General features: G+C 42.0%; 1 protein-coding gene across 1 annotated transcript in view; it reads right to left on the minus strand.

Moving 5' to 3' along the window:
* Positions 1-14,689, minus strand: part of NEDD9 (neural precursor cell expressed, developmentally down-regulated 9) — a 209,091-nt gene extending 194,402 nt beyond the window's left edge. The window contains exon 1 of the mRNA XM_034985675.1: positions 14,669-14,689. The gene's annotated coding sequence lies outside the window, so the exon portion shown is untranslated. The remainder of the gene's footprint in view (positions 1-14,668) is intronic.
* Positions 14,690-16,729: the final 2,040 nt, after the last annotated feature.

Below are 16,729 nucleotides of genomic sequence, written 5' to 3' on the forward strand. Positions count from 1 at the left end.
TAAAACCTTTGAATAGCTCATGAACTAGTGTAGGATAATATATATTTTTTTATTTTCTGAGATTGAAAATACTGGAGGAGAATCATGGTTTTTGGAGGAATATTATTTGTTCAGTATGGACATTACTGTCAAGATGTCTGTGAGAAATCCCAGTGGGAGTGGTGAGTAGTTCAGCTAATATACATTGGGTGACTGACTCCCTGGCCTGATATTATTCTTCTGGTAATCATGAGGCCATATGCATTTGATGCCCCTGGGGCTCTTATTAAAATACAGATGGTGATTCAGTAGGTCTAATGCCAGGCTTCAGATTCTGTAGTTCTAAAAAGTTCCCAGATGATCCCAATGATAAGAGTCCACAAACCTCACTTTGGGGTTTAAAGGTTAGAAGACAGAAATCCATGCAGATGATTTCAATTTGATGTGTTAATTGTTATAATAAAAAGGGAGCTATAGGAACATAGGTTAGCAAATAGATTAAGGCATAACCATGGAGACTGTTCACTTGCGAACCAAGGAATGTGTTCTTCATTCTGAGAAGGATATAGAACCATGGAAAGATTTAAACATCAGAGCGACAATGCTTGAGCATTTGTCATTTGAGCATTGGGGTGCAAAGGGCATATTGGATGTCAACCTTGTGTCAACCACCATTCCAGCAGAAGACATAAAGAGTGAACAGTAAATAGGACAACCAAGATCTTGTCTTCAGGGAGCTTATACCCTGGAGGAGTTAGACAGGTTGTAATAAGAAAACAGATAAGTAGGGCACCTGGGTGGCTCAGTCGGTTAAATGTCTGCCTTCGGCTCAGGTCATGATCCCAGGGTCCTGGGATCGAGTCCCACATCGGGCTCCCTGCTCAGCAAGAAGCCTGCTTCTCCCTCTCCCTCTGCCTGCCGCTCCCCCTGCTTGTGCTCTCTCTCTCTCTCAAATAAATAAATAAAATCTTAAAAAAAGAAACCAAATAAGTAAGGTAATTTTAGATTGAAGAAGTGTTGTAAAAAAAAATAGCAAGGGTTAATGTGATTGAGCCTCAGGGGACTGCTCTAGCAGGAAGTAGTTGCTGAGCCCAGAACTAACTGTGCAGCAGAGCCAGTCCTGCAGGGATCTGGGGGAAGAGCATGCTGGGTAGAGGGAATAGTGGGATGGTGGCCTTGGACAGGGGTGAGCAGTAAGGCAGGGGAATCAATCAAAATCAGTGTGACTAGAGCCTAGTGAGCAGGCGGAGATGGTAGGAGATGGGCTCAGAAAGATGAACAGGGGCCTGTAGGGGCTTTGAAAGTTGTGATGAAGAGTTTGCATTTTGCTTTAAATGTGGGAGTAAAAGAACCCACTTTTTAAAAGATAACTCTTGCTGCCATATGAAGATGGGATTGTGAGTAGGCCTGTGGGGCAGGTGCAGTGTAGATTCTTTGGACATGCTCAGAAGTGTGCTTTAGAAAGAAGAATCTGTTAGCAACATGTAAAGTAGCTCAGGGAGGAAAGAGTAGCTCTTCAGAAATGTCTACACTTGACAGTTAAGGAGAGCATGAACGGGGAAATCAGACTCATGCTTCCAAATGAGGCTATGGGAAGTGAGATGAGAAATTCCAATAATGCTCAACTCTCTTAAGCCAGGTGCAGAGGCTAGTACTTTCCCATTAATACCCTCATTTAATCCTTTCCACAACCCCGCCATGTTGGCAACAAAAATCAGTTTCCAGGGTTTCAACCCAGACCTATGGAAAGAGAGATCCAAGGGCATCTGGTTGTCAATACATAAATGCTTCAGGTGATTTTTAAATTCAAGGGCAGTTGGATTCGCTGTGTGGGGCTCCATCTTTCTGCTCAAAGGAATGAAAATAGCTCTCCTGTAAGCCTTCCTGTCTTTCTTAAACCCTGCCCATTAATTTACAACCCAAAGAGTGGCATTGCAGGAATTCCAGGATGAATCCACCTTAAAAATACCAACCAGCAAGATTAGGGAGCCTATGAAGGAAGCCTTTCTGCTCGCTGCTGGGGTTTGTGTGAAATGTTGTTGGGGGTGTTAAGGTAAAGGCAAATCTTGGGGTAATGCTTTAAGCTGCAATCTGCATTTGTATTTTAATGTAAATGAGTTTCAGATCCTTCTTGAGAGAATCTTTGGGCTGGGAAACTATGGACCATTCTGGGCCCAGAATTGGGGGCAAAAGACTTGAGGGAGTAGAATGGAGAAGGGGAAAGAGGAAGGAGGTGGCACCAGGGCACTGAACTTGACTTCCTTCCCACGTTTGCTGGGAGCCCACCCTTTTCCTGAGCAGAGGCTCTTAGAATGCTGAATGAAGAAGAAGAGAAATCTGGTTTTATAACTTTGCATTATTTGTGCTTCATTAGATTCTAATGTGGCCTGTGTATCTGGTTGGTTGCCTTCAAAGAAACATTTTTTTTTTTAAAGGGAAACTCTGGGGGCACCTGGGTGGCTTAGTCTGTTAAGTGTTCAACTCTTGATTTCGGCTTATGTCATGATATTGGCATTGGTGGATTGAGCCCGTGTTGGGCTCCACGCTAAGTGGGGAGTCTGCTTGAAGATTCTCTCCCTCTGCCCCTACCCTCTGCCTCTAAAATAAATAAATAAATCTAAAAAAGAAAAAGGGGGAAACTCTGATCTGCATTTTAACCACTTTCCCTTGTAGCTGCTGGGCTCTGTTCAGCCTTCTCCAGACCAGAAAAGTTTTGTGGGCACAGGGGAGCTCCAAGGTAGAGCAGGGATGGTGCACTGACATTTAATTTCATAGAAATAGGGAGATGGCAGAAGTGGAAGGAAGGAAAGCCATCACTTACTGAATACCAACTGTATGCCCAGGTCTGCTTGGACACTTCTCACGAATGGTATCTCAGAGGCTCTTCCTTTTCCTCTGGTTCTCCTTGAATCTCCAGTACTGGAGATTTGCCCCAATGGTGAACACACCTGCTGCTGAATCATTTGTGTGAGCATTAGTAGTAACTAATATCTATCAAGCACATAACACATGCCAGGTGTTTTATAGGAATCTCCTCATTTAATGCTCCCAAGAGATGGGTCACATTTGTATCTTCCTTTTCAGATAAAGTAACTGAATCCTGGAGATGCTAAATGATTTGTCCAGAATCAACAGTGTATGATTCAAACCTAGGCCACTGGACTCTAGAGATCCCATGTTTTGCCATTATGTGATACTGCCTTTTTCTTAGATAGGAAATGCACAAAATCACACCTGCTCCAGGCATAGTTTTCCTCTAGGTTTGAGGTCTTCAGCCTCCTTAGTTTTCGCCTCCCTTTTCTCCCTAAAGGCATCGCCTCTTCACTTTAGGTTCCCACAGCCCTCCTATACTGTATATGTCTCACTATGGCTACCACCTCTTTTCTGAGTAAATTACCCAATATAATTCTCTCATTCATACTACTACTACTATCTGTGCCTTCTAGGCATGAATACATTTGGAAACTTTTTATATCTAACTACTCTAACTATAAAGAGATTGTTGTCTTTTTCCTCAGAATTTTCAGCTATCAACTCAAAGATAAAGGATCTATTTGCCTCTTAACTGTGGTTTGGGGATGTCTCAGGCTGGTGACTGGTTGAAATATCTGGGTGTGAGAAATATCTCAAGGGCTTCCTGCTTAACTGGAGAGGGTGAGCTCCAGAACCAGTTATCAGAAGGGCGTTCTTTGGGAAATGTGAGGTATAGGAACAGGTGTTCTGGCCTCATTAGTTTCTTGGAGCTGCGATTCTGAGACCTGGAGCCTACTGTGCCTGAGCACGTACTCATTCATTGATCAAGTAGGCATGGTCACTTGAACTGGCACTGGAAACACTCTGATAATCAAGATTGACATTCCTGCTGCCACAGGGCTCACAATAGGAGTAGGAGGCAGACATTGGTAGGAAACTTCAACAAAAATGGGCAAATCTCATCTCCTTTGGTCCTTTTCCTTTCTCTACCTTCCTTACTCCATTGATATTATAATTTCTCTCCCATCCCTTTGCCCCAAGGTCCCCAGATGCTGTGTATCTAGAACTTCCCTTCTTCCTGTGTGCCAATATGCCGTCCTGGACCTCCCTATCTCACTTCTGCCTAGTGGGTGATGATTATGTTTGGCCCAGTTCACTGCCAGCCAGTAAATCCATGGCTCATGGTCCATTTTTTTCTCTGCCATGAGCCTTTCTGTTTTTTCAGACACACAGAGTTAAAAACAGCTAAAAGAACAGGGACTAGTTGATGGTCAAGTTCAAAGTATCCATTAATTAATTCATTTATTCATTCAGTAAACATTAAATAGCCAGTATCTTCCAGGAATTGAGATGCAGAAGGGGAAAACACATGGTTTTTGTGCAGTAAAACTATAAATTTCTGAAGGTAAGGACCCCATCTATCTTCTGCATGCCTCTGTCCCTGATATTTAACTTCTTCACACCAGTAGGAACTCAATAAATATTCATGAAATAAAAGAATAAATTCATATTTTGACAGAAAAGACAGATATACAAGCTATAATAAAATGGATAACCATTCATTCAATAAATATTGTTTGAACATTTCCTAAGTGCAAAGTACTATGTCAAACAAGACATATGCAGTCCTTCCTTTATGAAACTTACAGTTAAAAATTCACCCAAGTATGGAACACTACATCAAAAACTAATGATGTCATGTATGCTGATTAACATAACAATAAAAAAATTTAAAAAAAATTCACCCAAGTAAGTATTAGAGTTGTTTGAAGTGATGTGAAGAAGTGCAGGGTTTAGAGAGCATAAACCTGGTATGTTTTCCTGGCTCATGTGAAAGCCCTGCAGCCCAATCAAGCTCAAATTGCTTCTGAAAAAACAAAAGATTGATGTGGTTGAAGCATTTTGAATGGGGGGGGGGAAAGGAAGAGTGGGAAGAAATGAGGCTAGCAAGGAAAGCAGATATTGGATTCCCAGAGCTTGTGGGGGTTGGGGGTGGGGCAAGCTAAGGAGTCAGAGCTTATCTCAAGAGCAATGAGAAGATTTTCTATGAATTTAAGCAGGAGAAAAGTATGGTGAGTTTTAATTTTTAGAAAATAGCTCTACTTTGAGGATAAAGAATGGGAGGAGATCAAGAGTGGACTGTAGGCCAATTAGGGTGATATTGCAGTTGATATCCACTTGAACTAGGAGGGTGATTTTGGAGGCAGAAAAAAGTGGATGAATCCAAAATATATCTTGGTTGCAGAATCAATAGGCTACGATCATTGGATTGAGGATGGGGTGATGATGATAGTAAGGGTGATTGTCAAGCGTAACTTTTTATGTTTCTTGCCTGAGTTAACCCATAAATTTTGGTATTATTTTCTGAGATTGAAAATATGGGAGGAGAACCACGCATTCTGGAGGAACATTATTAGTTAAGTTTTGGATACTTTCACCTTGAGATACCTGTGAGAGATCCAAATGAAATGTTGAATAGTTTAACTGGTACACATTGCGTGACAGGCTGGCCCAACATTATCCCTCTAGTAATTAGGAGGTGTGCATGTGACCCAATCTAAATCAGTCATCATGCCTTGATTCCCAGGTCACATGATTGATTCATGGAAAAGCTATATAAGCCTCACCAGACCAGTCAAATTCCTTCTCTTAATCTGAGTGGGCAGAAGAGAGAGTTTTACACTCTGGTTGTAAAGCTCTGAGGCTCAAGTCAGAGCTGTTGATGAATATGGCCCCTGTAGGGGAATTATGATGGCTTAAAAGAATGAAGATAATATGCAACCAGAGAAGAATAGAGGAGAAAGAATCCTGAGGATACTGGAGTCTTCTTGCTTCTGCCCCTAGCATGAGTTAAAAGTCTCATATCTGTCATATCTGTTTATTAACTAGTCTCCCTGACTCTGTCTTTTTCTCTCTCTCTCTCTGCCTCTCTTTCTCTCTGTTTTTCCTTGTCTGCCTGTCTCTTTTGTTTTATCTTAGCTAGTTTTTGGTGTGATTTTATCACCTGTAAATCATGACAATGCTAGTAATGTAAGTAGGCAGTTAGATTTGCAATCTAGAACCCAGTGAAAGAGATCTTATTTCTAGACATATCGTTGAGGGTTGTTGTTGATATAGATACAGCATTTGAAGACAGGGAGTAGACAAGTTTACCAAGGAAGATAAGAAAGAGAGAGAATAGTATTAAGGTCTCAGCTCTGAGGAACTCTAATACAAAAGATCCAGGAGAGGAGGGTAAACTCCCAATGAGAGAAATGCCTTAAGTCATTAGAGGAAAACCAGTAGTGTGGTGTCCCAGAAGCCAAATGTGTTTCAAAGACATGCCGGTCAACTGTGTAGAATGGTCAAGAGAGGACAAGTAAGCAGCCATGGGCAACATGGAAGTCATTGGTGCATTTACCACAAATAATCTCCGTGAAGTGGAGAGAGAGGTCAGGAGCTAGTTGGAGTGATTGAGGAGTAAATGGAGGTGAAGAAGTGAAGCCTGAGTATGGAAACCATTATTTTGAGACCCCTAGCTGTGAAGGGGAGGAAATAGAGAGGATGCCCTGGAGAGGAAAATCAGAAAGGGATATTGGGGTTTTTTGTTTTGGTTTGGTTTTGGGTTTTTTGTTTGTTTGTTTTTGTTTTTTAAGATGAGAGAGACCAGAGAAAAATTATATTTAAAGATCATTAGAACACAGAAAAGAAAACATTAACTCTATCTGGGTGAGTAGAGAAAGATTTCCCCAAGGAGATGGTTTTGAGCTGGGTCTTGAATAGGGAGTAAAACTTTTCCAAAGGACGAAGGCATTGCATGCGAAAGGAAGATTGCAAGCAAACGCACAATGGTGCATTTGGAGAATGGTCAGTAGCTCAGTGCATGGAAAATGTTAACCCTGGATTCTGTTAGGAAGAAAGGAAAACCCACCCAAGACCTTTCTCTACGTTTTGTCTTTGTTCTCAATTTCATCTTTAAAATAATAGGCCAGATTATCTCTAAAGTCTGTTCCAATATTAAAATCCATAGCTAATGGGGATCTGTCTTCAATGTTTTGTTAGATTGATAATAATATTCCCCCAAATGAATATTGCACCACAGCTGTTTCCTATAATTATGCTTTATATTGTGTGGTGGGGGACTTCCAGGAGGTTGGAGGCTCAGGCTAAAGTGACCCATTTAGAAAAAAATAATCATGAAATATCTTTGAAGTCTATCATGTTTTACCTTCAAAGTTCATGTGCATCCTATTCCTTAATATAGTTAACATGGTTTTATTATTAAAGTGTTTATTATTATTCATGGATGCCCAAAGCAGATAGGCCAGCTTCACCCTTTAGATTTAAATATCTGCAGGTAGTTACTTCCATAAGCTCTGAGCAAGGATGAGAGTCCCTGGCTGACTCCTATTGCCTGGTCCAGTTTCACTTGCCCACTCACTGCCAGCTTCATAGAGGCAGAGAGTCTGAGCACCAGCTGTCTATGCAAGTGCAGTATCATGGGACCTGGAGCAGAGAGGAAGGGCTCATTAAGAGTAGTTTAGCTAAGTTAATTGATCTTTATAAATGCCCTGGGCCACAGAGACTCAAGTAATAGCATTATGAGCCTTGGCATCTTAACTACTCATATATCATATTATTCACATCCACTTGGCCATAAGAATTTTCTTTATAAAAGAGTACAGAATATAAAAGCCACATGAAATTGCCTGAAAGGGAAAAAAAACACACACACACATTAATTGGATTCTTGGCAAACGACTGCAAAAATGTCCCAGAACTGACGAAACAAGTTATTTTTAGACAACTTTGCCCTAAAATATGTTGGTGCCTCTGTGACTGAGTTCATCACACATGCTACAAAATCCTTTGGACTGATCCTTTAAAAAAAAAAAACTTCATTTTTCCTTTTTATTACATAATAAAATAAAATGAGCAGTCTCCCAGTATCGTCTCTTGGCTGCATTCCTTAATCGCAAGTTCTTTTTTTCTGCTTCTACCTTCATGTTTGCCTTCCTTTGTATGAGCCCTTTTATGCACGTGCCCCACTTTTATAACCTAAATATGTGAAGAGAAATTTAAGTTCTTTCCACCATTCATTTAGGATTTTAGTCGTCCCCATTTTTAGGCCATGAGCTCGCCCTTATGATTCATCGGATGTCCTATGTATGCTACAATGCTCTGCTCATTCTCCAACGACAAAGTTGAGGACAAACACTTTCTATGGCATTGCAGGGAAGGCTGAAGCCACTGGTGGTTACAGAGATCTGACTTTGTGATAAGAGACCTGCCAATGATTAGAAGACCTCACCTAGTTGGTCTTAAAATGGAATTAGCCCAGATGGTGCCAATGGGAATTAAGGCGCTGCATGGTCCCAGAGCAAACACAATACCTGTCATTTGGATGCTCTTAATCTCAGAGTCAATGAGGGAAATAAGGCTTTTTGAGGCCTAGCCACACATTCCCCAGTGATTATAGCACCAAATACTCATGATTCAAAGTGACTGGTTATCAGATACTAGAAACATCTTCTCAATCATTAAAGGATTTAAAGGTCTGCTTGAGGGTTCCATGTTATTGAAATTAATGAGTTTTAAAGTCATTTATACATATTTCTGAAACTGTATATACAGAGGTTTTCAATAATGTTGGCCATATATATCCTTGGAAGGAAAAGCAAATTTACTTCTAGAAAGCCCAGTCTGGATATAGATATATTTCCTAAGTGTGTCCTGTTTACTTTGCTTGCGGAACCTCTCTCTGTATATCCTGGACAAATTTCAGAAACTCTATGCAAATAGGCATGCTTACAGTGCTTACTTCTTTCTTTCTAGCAGCCTAGAATTTGACATAAGAGTTCAAGTGGATTCTTGGTATATGTACTGTTTTTAAGGGCTAGGAAAATCCAGAGCCCCTCTGTACTCACAAGATCTTGCCCCGTATATTACTTCCTATAAAACTGTCTGATGACAGAAATGATCAATTTCTGGGCTTCAGGCTTAAGCTTGAATCTCTGGTAAAATGCACGTAGTCTGATTGAAACTTTCTTTATACTGTTATCATTCGTTTCGACCTTAATGGGAATGAAGATTCTGAAAGATCGTGGCGCAGAGTGAAGAAGAGAGCTCAGTTTACTGGATTGCTATGGGTGATAACGAGGAAATATTATGAAGGCAAACATGAGTAAATCCTGACTTTGCTTAATTCCGTAATTGTGCATGGGATGGCCTAGGGCAGTTTCTTCAAAGAGCAGGAGTTTCCAAACTTTGAGTATTTTTTCTGTATGTAGGAATGGAATCTAGGGTGTCACAGAATCTAAGAGCAGCTCGCATTTCTGGAGGCCCCCACTTGTGGGCACGCACCAACGGATGTCAATGTGGGCAAACCAACAGGGCTTCCATTGAGAAGTCTTAGGCGTTTGTATCTCTCACACATGCTTCATGGCCAGCTTTCTTGCTGCTGGTTACAGATTTGACTTTTGAGGTTAGTGATGCAAACACTTGAACACAGAGTTTTATTTTCTTGGGATGGTCTTTATCTGGATTTGCTATAAGGGTAAGAATTGCTTTATACAATGAGTTGGAAAGTGAACCCTCATCTTTTATTTTTTGGAGAAGTTTATGAAGGATAGGTATTTCTTCTTTAAACATTTGGTAGAATGCACCAGTGAAGCCACTGGACCTGGGCTTTTTCTTTGGAAGTTTTTTGAGGACTTTATGTATAGAGAAGAAGAAAATAGTTTGGCAGTTGTCTGATGACCACTAGGCAGTTACTGATTGCCTCGTGGCAGTGAGGGGGCAGAGGGCTTCTTTTTAGGATGATGAAAATATTCTAAAATTAGGTTGTGGTGACGGTGACACAACTGTGAATATACTAAAAACATTGAATTGTTCAGTGTAAGCGAGTGAGCTACATGGTATGTAAATTTTAGTAAAGTTGTTTAAAGGACAGCTATTGATTCTGTTCATCATCTCAACTGTTTCTCTTTTCTGTATACTATTAATTTCTGCTTTCTTTCCTTATTTTTAATTTCTTTGGGTCTGCTCTTCTTTTTCTAGCCTATTAAGTTGCCTCCGTCTGGCTCCTTGGGGCTTGCTAACCAAACAAGTCTTAATGTTGCAGGTTTGGAGCTCACAGACCTTAAAGATTATGGCCTCAAGTTTATGGCCAGTCTGGTCCTGGAACCAGCAGTTAATGTCTTTTAGACCCTGGAGATGAGGCTCTTTTTATGTCCTACCAATTCAAGGAGGCAGAATTCCCAGGCAACAATTAGCAGAGATTTTCTCAGTGCCCCCGCCTTTTTTTTTAAATCAAACGGAGTTCCACCCAGTTTCCACCTCAATTCCTATTGCCACTTTATGTAAAATAATTTTAGTTACCATTACCTCAGATCAGCTAACCTGCCAGATGCCATTGCCTGCTTCCTGTCCCAGAAGCAAGCCTGGAGCTTTGTGCTGTGTGCTACCAGTCACCTGCTTTTCTGGACCATGTACCTGGTCCGTGTAGATGCTTATCATGGTTTGAACCTGCTTATATTGTTTTACTTATTTACTTATACTGTGCCTGTTATTGTTCTCATTTGAAGTGGAGGGGATGGGCATACAAAGCATGTACTTACTGAACTAATCCCGATGCCTCCTTAGGGTGATTATTGCTTAAACACAATCTCCAAATAGCCTTAAAAATAACTTCAGCCTGACTGAAATAAACCCTTTCTTTGTGTTTTCTTAAACTTTGAGCAGTGTCGTCCAATAGAAATAAAATGCAAGCCACAAATAAACTTTTAAATTTTCTAGTAGTGACACTAAAAACACAAAAAGAAACAGGTAGAATTGATTCTCACATGTTTTGTTTAACCCAATACAGATCTTCCTCACCATACGATGGGGTTACATCCTGATAAACACGTCTAAGTTGAAAACATCACAAGTTGAAAATTCATTTAATACAACTAACCTACAGAACATCGTAACTCAGGGGCGCCTGGGTGGCTCAGTTGGTTAAGCACTGCCTTGGGCTCAGGTCACGATCCCAGGGTCCTGGGATCAAGTACCGCATCGGGCTCCTTGCTACTCGGGGACCCTGCTTCTCCCTCTGCCTGCCCCTCCCCCTGCTCGTGCTCTGTCTCTCTCTGACAAATAAATAAAATCTTAAAAAAAAAAACAAAAGAACATCGTAACTCAGCCTAGCCTATCTCAGACGTGCTCAGCACACTTACATTAGCCTATGGTTGGACAAAGTCCTCTGACACAAAGTCTAATTTATAATAAAGTGACTATCTCATGTAATTTTTCTAATACTGTCCTGGAAGTGAAAAACAGCATGGTTGGACAGGTGCTGAATGGTTGTCAGTCTCCTGACTGGGGGGCTGACTGGGAGTTGTGGCGCCTGCCCCTGACGGACTATCACACTGCAAATTGCTAGCACGGGAAAAGATCAAGACTGAAAACGCAAAGTACGGTTTCTAATTGAATGACTACTGTTTTCGCACCACCATAAAATCGAAAATTGTAAGTTGAGCCATCATAGGTCAGAGACCGTCTGTATATCCAGCATCCTCTCATTCCAAAATAAAATCGATATAAAAATCATTAATAAGATATTTTTATTCTTTTTTCATCCTAAATCTTTGAAATCTGGTGTGTATTTTGTATTTACAGCACACCTCAATTCAGATTAGCCACACTTCAAATGCTCGATAGCCATAGGTGGTTAGCAGCTTCCATACTGGATGGTAGAGATTTATAGTATGTATAAAATGATAGTAAGTTGAATCGGTACTACTACCACTTTGGGTTTTTTGGATCTTTTTCTTCCAAGAATTTCATTAAGTAATTAAAACATGCAAAGCAAAATCTAGATGACCTCAAAAACTGTGTTTTCTTCTATGATACATGTCATCACAATGCTAGTATATTTGGAGAACTCCCCTTATTTTCTCTTTTTGAATTGAGGGAAGAGAGCAAAAAGCCCTATGTGTACAAACTTACAGTACAAACAAGACTATTTATGCTATCAGTCTTGGAAAACTGATTTCTGAAAAATCAAAGTTTTCATTTTTCCGAGTTACATGAAATGACAATATATATAAGATTTGAAATGGTCGTCACATTAATTACCTATTAGTTAATTAAGGAGTTAAACTCCATTTAATGCCAAAAAGCATTTGAGAGTGCTGGAAAGGAGTGGAAAGAAATTAGAATTATAAAATATGATGGAGTTTTATGGGTTAATATGGAATTTTTCAGTTGAGATTAATTTTCAATTCCCTCTAGACAAAGATATTTGGTTTTATGAGTGTTGTAGCAATGATTTTGATAGACTGTTTACAGTCTGATGTCCCAGGTATCTCAGGCAGATAGGTAGGTCTGTTTAAATGCAAGAACTCCTTGCCTCTATGTGGGTATTAACAACCCTTGCTACTTCCAGGGAAAATAATCCTCTCAAAGTATATTGTTACATTATTAAATCACTTGTTTCCTAAAGCATGGGACCAGCTTCTCTCAAGATCTCTAAATAAATCACATTACTTTATCAAACTGCTTATTTATGCAGCTTAGAAACACTAATATTTCATCAACCTCCTGATTTTATGGCCAATCTTCAGACATGCTAATCTGTCACATATTTTGAAACCTCTTCCTTCATGGGTAGGAGTTTTCCCCGGGAATTCCCAATCATGTCATATTTAATGAAAACAATACCAGTAATCACATTGGTACATAGCCCCTTCCTCTTGGGAATCTCCAAATGGTTTCCAGATTGGTGGGGGTCAGTTTTCAAAAGCTGCTAGTAAAAGAAGAGGGGGAGGGGCTTAGTTCCCTATCAAGGTTGGGGGAGGAAGGCTCCCAAGGAGATTGAATCATTACCCCTGTCATTCCGTCCATCTGGGCTGTATCATTTCCATTTGGACCCAATGTTCCAATAAGCTGAAATGCACCTATTTGGCAGGGATTCCTCTTATGCTGCCCTGGGAACCCTCATACTATCATCACAGCTGGCTATGACAGGTTCCAGGAGCTTAGAAATTGTTTTTGACATGGTGGGAAGCATTTTCATGTCCTAGCATCAGGAATGCGTCATTTCCTATGTAAGTGGAGCTGCCCCACCCCCAGCCCTTTCTATCTAGTTATCGAGGCTTATTTTCCCCCATGGCATTCATCAGCACATAGTATGTCACGTATTTGTTAGTTTTCTGGCTTTTCCCACTACCATGTAACCTCCATGAAATCCCCAGGTTTGTCTGGTTTTGTTCACAAGTGTGTTTACGGCGCCAGGCACTTAGTAGGAGTTTCTTCGATATTCAGTGAATAAAAGAGCGAATGTACATGCAAAACCCCCACCTTCTTTCAAAGAGTTCAGTGGAGTCAGAGAAACCTAGCTCAACACCACAGCGCTGTAGTTTATGGGCTGTAAGATCTAGATTTCTCAGGGAAGAAATGGAATAATACTATGTACCTTACAGGTTGGTTGAGGTGTAGATGACGTAAAATGCTGCCCTAAGCATGGGGTGGGGCTTGTAGTGAAGGAGCACTCAGGAAAGAGTGGCCATTTGAAAAAAAAATCCGTTGCTGTTCAAGTGGTTCCTTACCTGGAAGGTGGTTAGATCTCAGAATCCTAACTTCAACCATAGGGGCTTAAGCCTCAGGGCTAAGTTCTATTCCTTCAAGGGTTGGGGACCAAGACTTGGACATAGTTACGGGGTGGGGGGAAGGAGGGGGATCTAGGGCCGCAGGAACGTGCTGAAGGGTTTTCCAGCGAATTTCAACACAGTCTTTAAGTATACCTAGCTCTACACACAGGGCCTGCAAGCCTGCTTCATATCCCAGCCCAACGGGGACAGTGTCTGAGAAGGGGAGGGGGCTCATGATACCCCACAGAGGGAAAATTTTGGTTCAGCCCCCTCTGGCTGGGGGTTATCACGTTGTCTGCTGAATGGGGTTTTGCCCTTATTTGGGCAAGGAGGGAAGGGGGGCAAATAGGTAGAGGTTTCATTCCTACACCCTTGATTACCAGCTCCTTCCCAGCCGCACTGGCAAGAGCAGAATGAAAGTGGCAACAGCTGGTTCACCCAGCCCAACCCCTCACCTTCTGGAGAAAAAGATACGAGCATTCTTGCTTCTCGTCCAGAGGCCCACCTTGAAGGATGCATACCTCTGAAAGCAAGTGAGTGTGAAGTGCAAAATCTTATCTGCTTCTCAAAGCACAGAAAGAATATTTTACCCATCACTTTAAAGAAGGGGCACAGCAAAAAATGCAGTATTACTCGTACAAGCATCCTTGATGCCTCCAGGAGTGGGTGGGAAGCACTTCAAATGAGTTAATAATATAATGTGAAAATGAGACAAAGATATGAGAAGCCGTTTTGAAGTTGTTTGCACTTTTACATACCTGAGATACTGTTATAGCTTAGACTTTTTTTTCAGATTAAAAGAAGGGAGGTAAAAAGATTTCAGAGACAGAGCACGCAGATAAAGCTTTCCATTAAGGCACGTGTGCACATGCGTGGGTCGCCTTTGCACACGGGTGTACATATGCGCATGTATACATCCACTGCTTTGCAAGGCTCGCGTGTTCTCACCTCTCCTCTCTGGACCCCCTGCACAGAGTGGTCCTGTGGGAGCACCGACCCTACACACTCTGCCCATTCCCAGCTCCAAGCCCCACTGACCCTGGCACAGGAATGCTAGGAATGCCCTCCCTCCCCTTCCCTGCTCCCCATGCTATCCCACCTACCCAAATCACCGTCAGTCATCTGGGCTCCAATCCCAGCGCCTGGAGAATTCTTCCCTACAGATGTCACAGTGATCCACAGTCTGCTTTCTCTAAACATCTGTGGAATGCGGCGCGCTCCCATTTTTATAATCGGAAGTTTGTTCTTGTCACTGCAAAGAGGGGAATAAACAATCCCTTCACTCCCTGCCCTCACTGGTCCCACCCTAACACGGTCGGGGCGTCAGCGTATGGTTCTTGCACAGAAGGGTCATAAATCCTCACACCCCCTCTTCTTCGAATAGAAAGTCTCTGACATGCCTCCTGAGGACAGAGATGTGACCTGACACCAAAGCATCATTTCAGCACTTCTGCGGGGTTTCCTGTAGCCATCTGTGATCAGACGGTCCTGACCGAGTCAGGGTTTCTTGTTTTTGTTTTTGTTTTTTTTAAGTATTTTAATTTGTTTTTGAGAGAGACAGAGAGAGAGAATGAGCCGGGGGGGAGGGGCAGAGGGAGAAGCAGACTCCCCGCTGGGCAAGGAACCTGATGTGGGACTGGATCCCAGGACTCTAGAATCATGACCTCAGCCGAAGGCAGATGCTTAACCCACTGAGCCACCCAGGCCCCCGAGATTCGGAGTTTCTTAAGCAGGGGTCAGGGGCCCAGAGGGCAGCCTGGAGTCCATCTGAGGAGAACAGAATAGGGAGGCTAGGGTAGGAGGGGTGGATGACGTTTGACACCTGTCAGTATATTGATGGAAGACACCTAGTCCATAAAATAAAATTATACAGTATTAGCATGGAATGGATTATACCGTATTCAGAAAACATGCTTATTTGTGGCTATTGAAATAGATCACATGACTTTAAAAAGTAATGGCTATTTTTGGATGTGTGTGTGTGTGTGCACATGCACACTTGCAATTGATTCCAGAGTTATCTGCGGGATAATCAGCAAGCCTTCCTTCTGTGGCTTATGATGCTTTAAAGCCCCTCCTGGATCCCATTCAGTCAAAACACTCTTTGAGCACCTACTTTGTGCCAAGGAATATTCTATGTCAGTGAATCAGTTCCTACCATCCGGGAGGTCGCAGCCTTCCAGGAAGCAAGAGAAGATGAAGGCAGAGGGATGCATGGTGTGTGGTGCTGGGGGGCTGATAGCTCCAATTTAGATGAATAAGATGATTACAACATTGACGTGAAAGCTAATTATAGAAAAATTCATCTCTCCTGGAATATAAACAATTTCCTGTAACTATTTTATTGAGAAATCTAATCTCATGAGGATTTTTTTTTTTGGTCCCTTTCCTAATTTGTTTTTCTGGGGTGTGTATGTATGGGTTTAACTGCCATTGGGATTATCATACACAGCACGTGCTGGGAGAAGCTTGGTATAGCCTGAGTCCCATGTCGCTTTTGCTTTTCCCCAAACCCTTTCAGTGCTGACCCCTGCACAGCCCCCAACCACGCATACACACCCTACTCTGTGCATGTGCTTACACACACGCACGCACGTGCGTGCATACGTGCACACCTTTTGTGTTGGGAGGTCCTACAATATAATGACCTGGCTGACCGTGCACCTTCCATCCCATAACATGACTGTGGGAAGAAAGGACACAGGAGGCTGTTTCTCTGATCTAAGACATTTTATGGTTAAGAGCAGCCTCCTGGGGAGTTTTGGGATCTGGTCTCATTCCCATTCATATCTTTTCATCAAAATTGGCTATGAACGTAATAATCCTTATGACTCACTTGCAAAAGTACATAGGAAGTCGGGTTTTTTTTTTTTTAATTTCCTTTTTCTAAAGGTTAAAATTCAAGCAGGAAGGAACAGAACATTACTCTCCTGGGCCCAGCGGGAATGGGGCCTGGGTGTCCCAGGCTCAGTCTGGTTGTCTGTGTTTTTCCCTCGCCACCGCTCTGTGTGATTTATCCCATGTATCCACAATGGCCTTTCTCAACTACATGGCCCTCCTCACCCGGGAGGCTTTCCTCCCACCACCTTGCCTCTGGCACCCCAGCCATTCCCCCTCCTGAAAGTGCTCAGTGTCTCCCCCTCTTCTGGTTTGACTCACCTTTG

Source organism: Mirounga leonina, unplaced genomic scaffold (genome assembly GCF_011800145.1).
Source record: "Mirounga leonina isolate KUSES-001 unplaced genomic scaffold, KU_Mleo_1.0 Mir_366, whole genome shotgun sequence".
NCBI lineage: Eukaryota > Metazoa > Chordata > Mammalia > Carnivora > Phocidae > Mirounga > Mirounga leonina.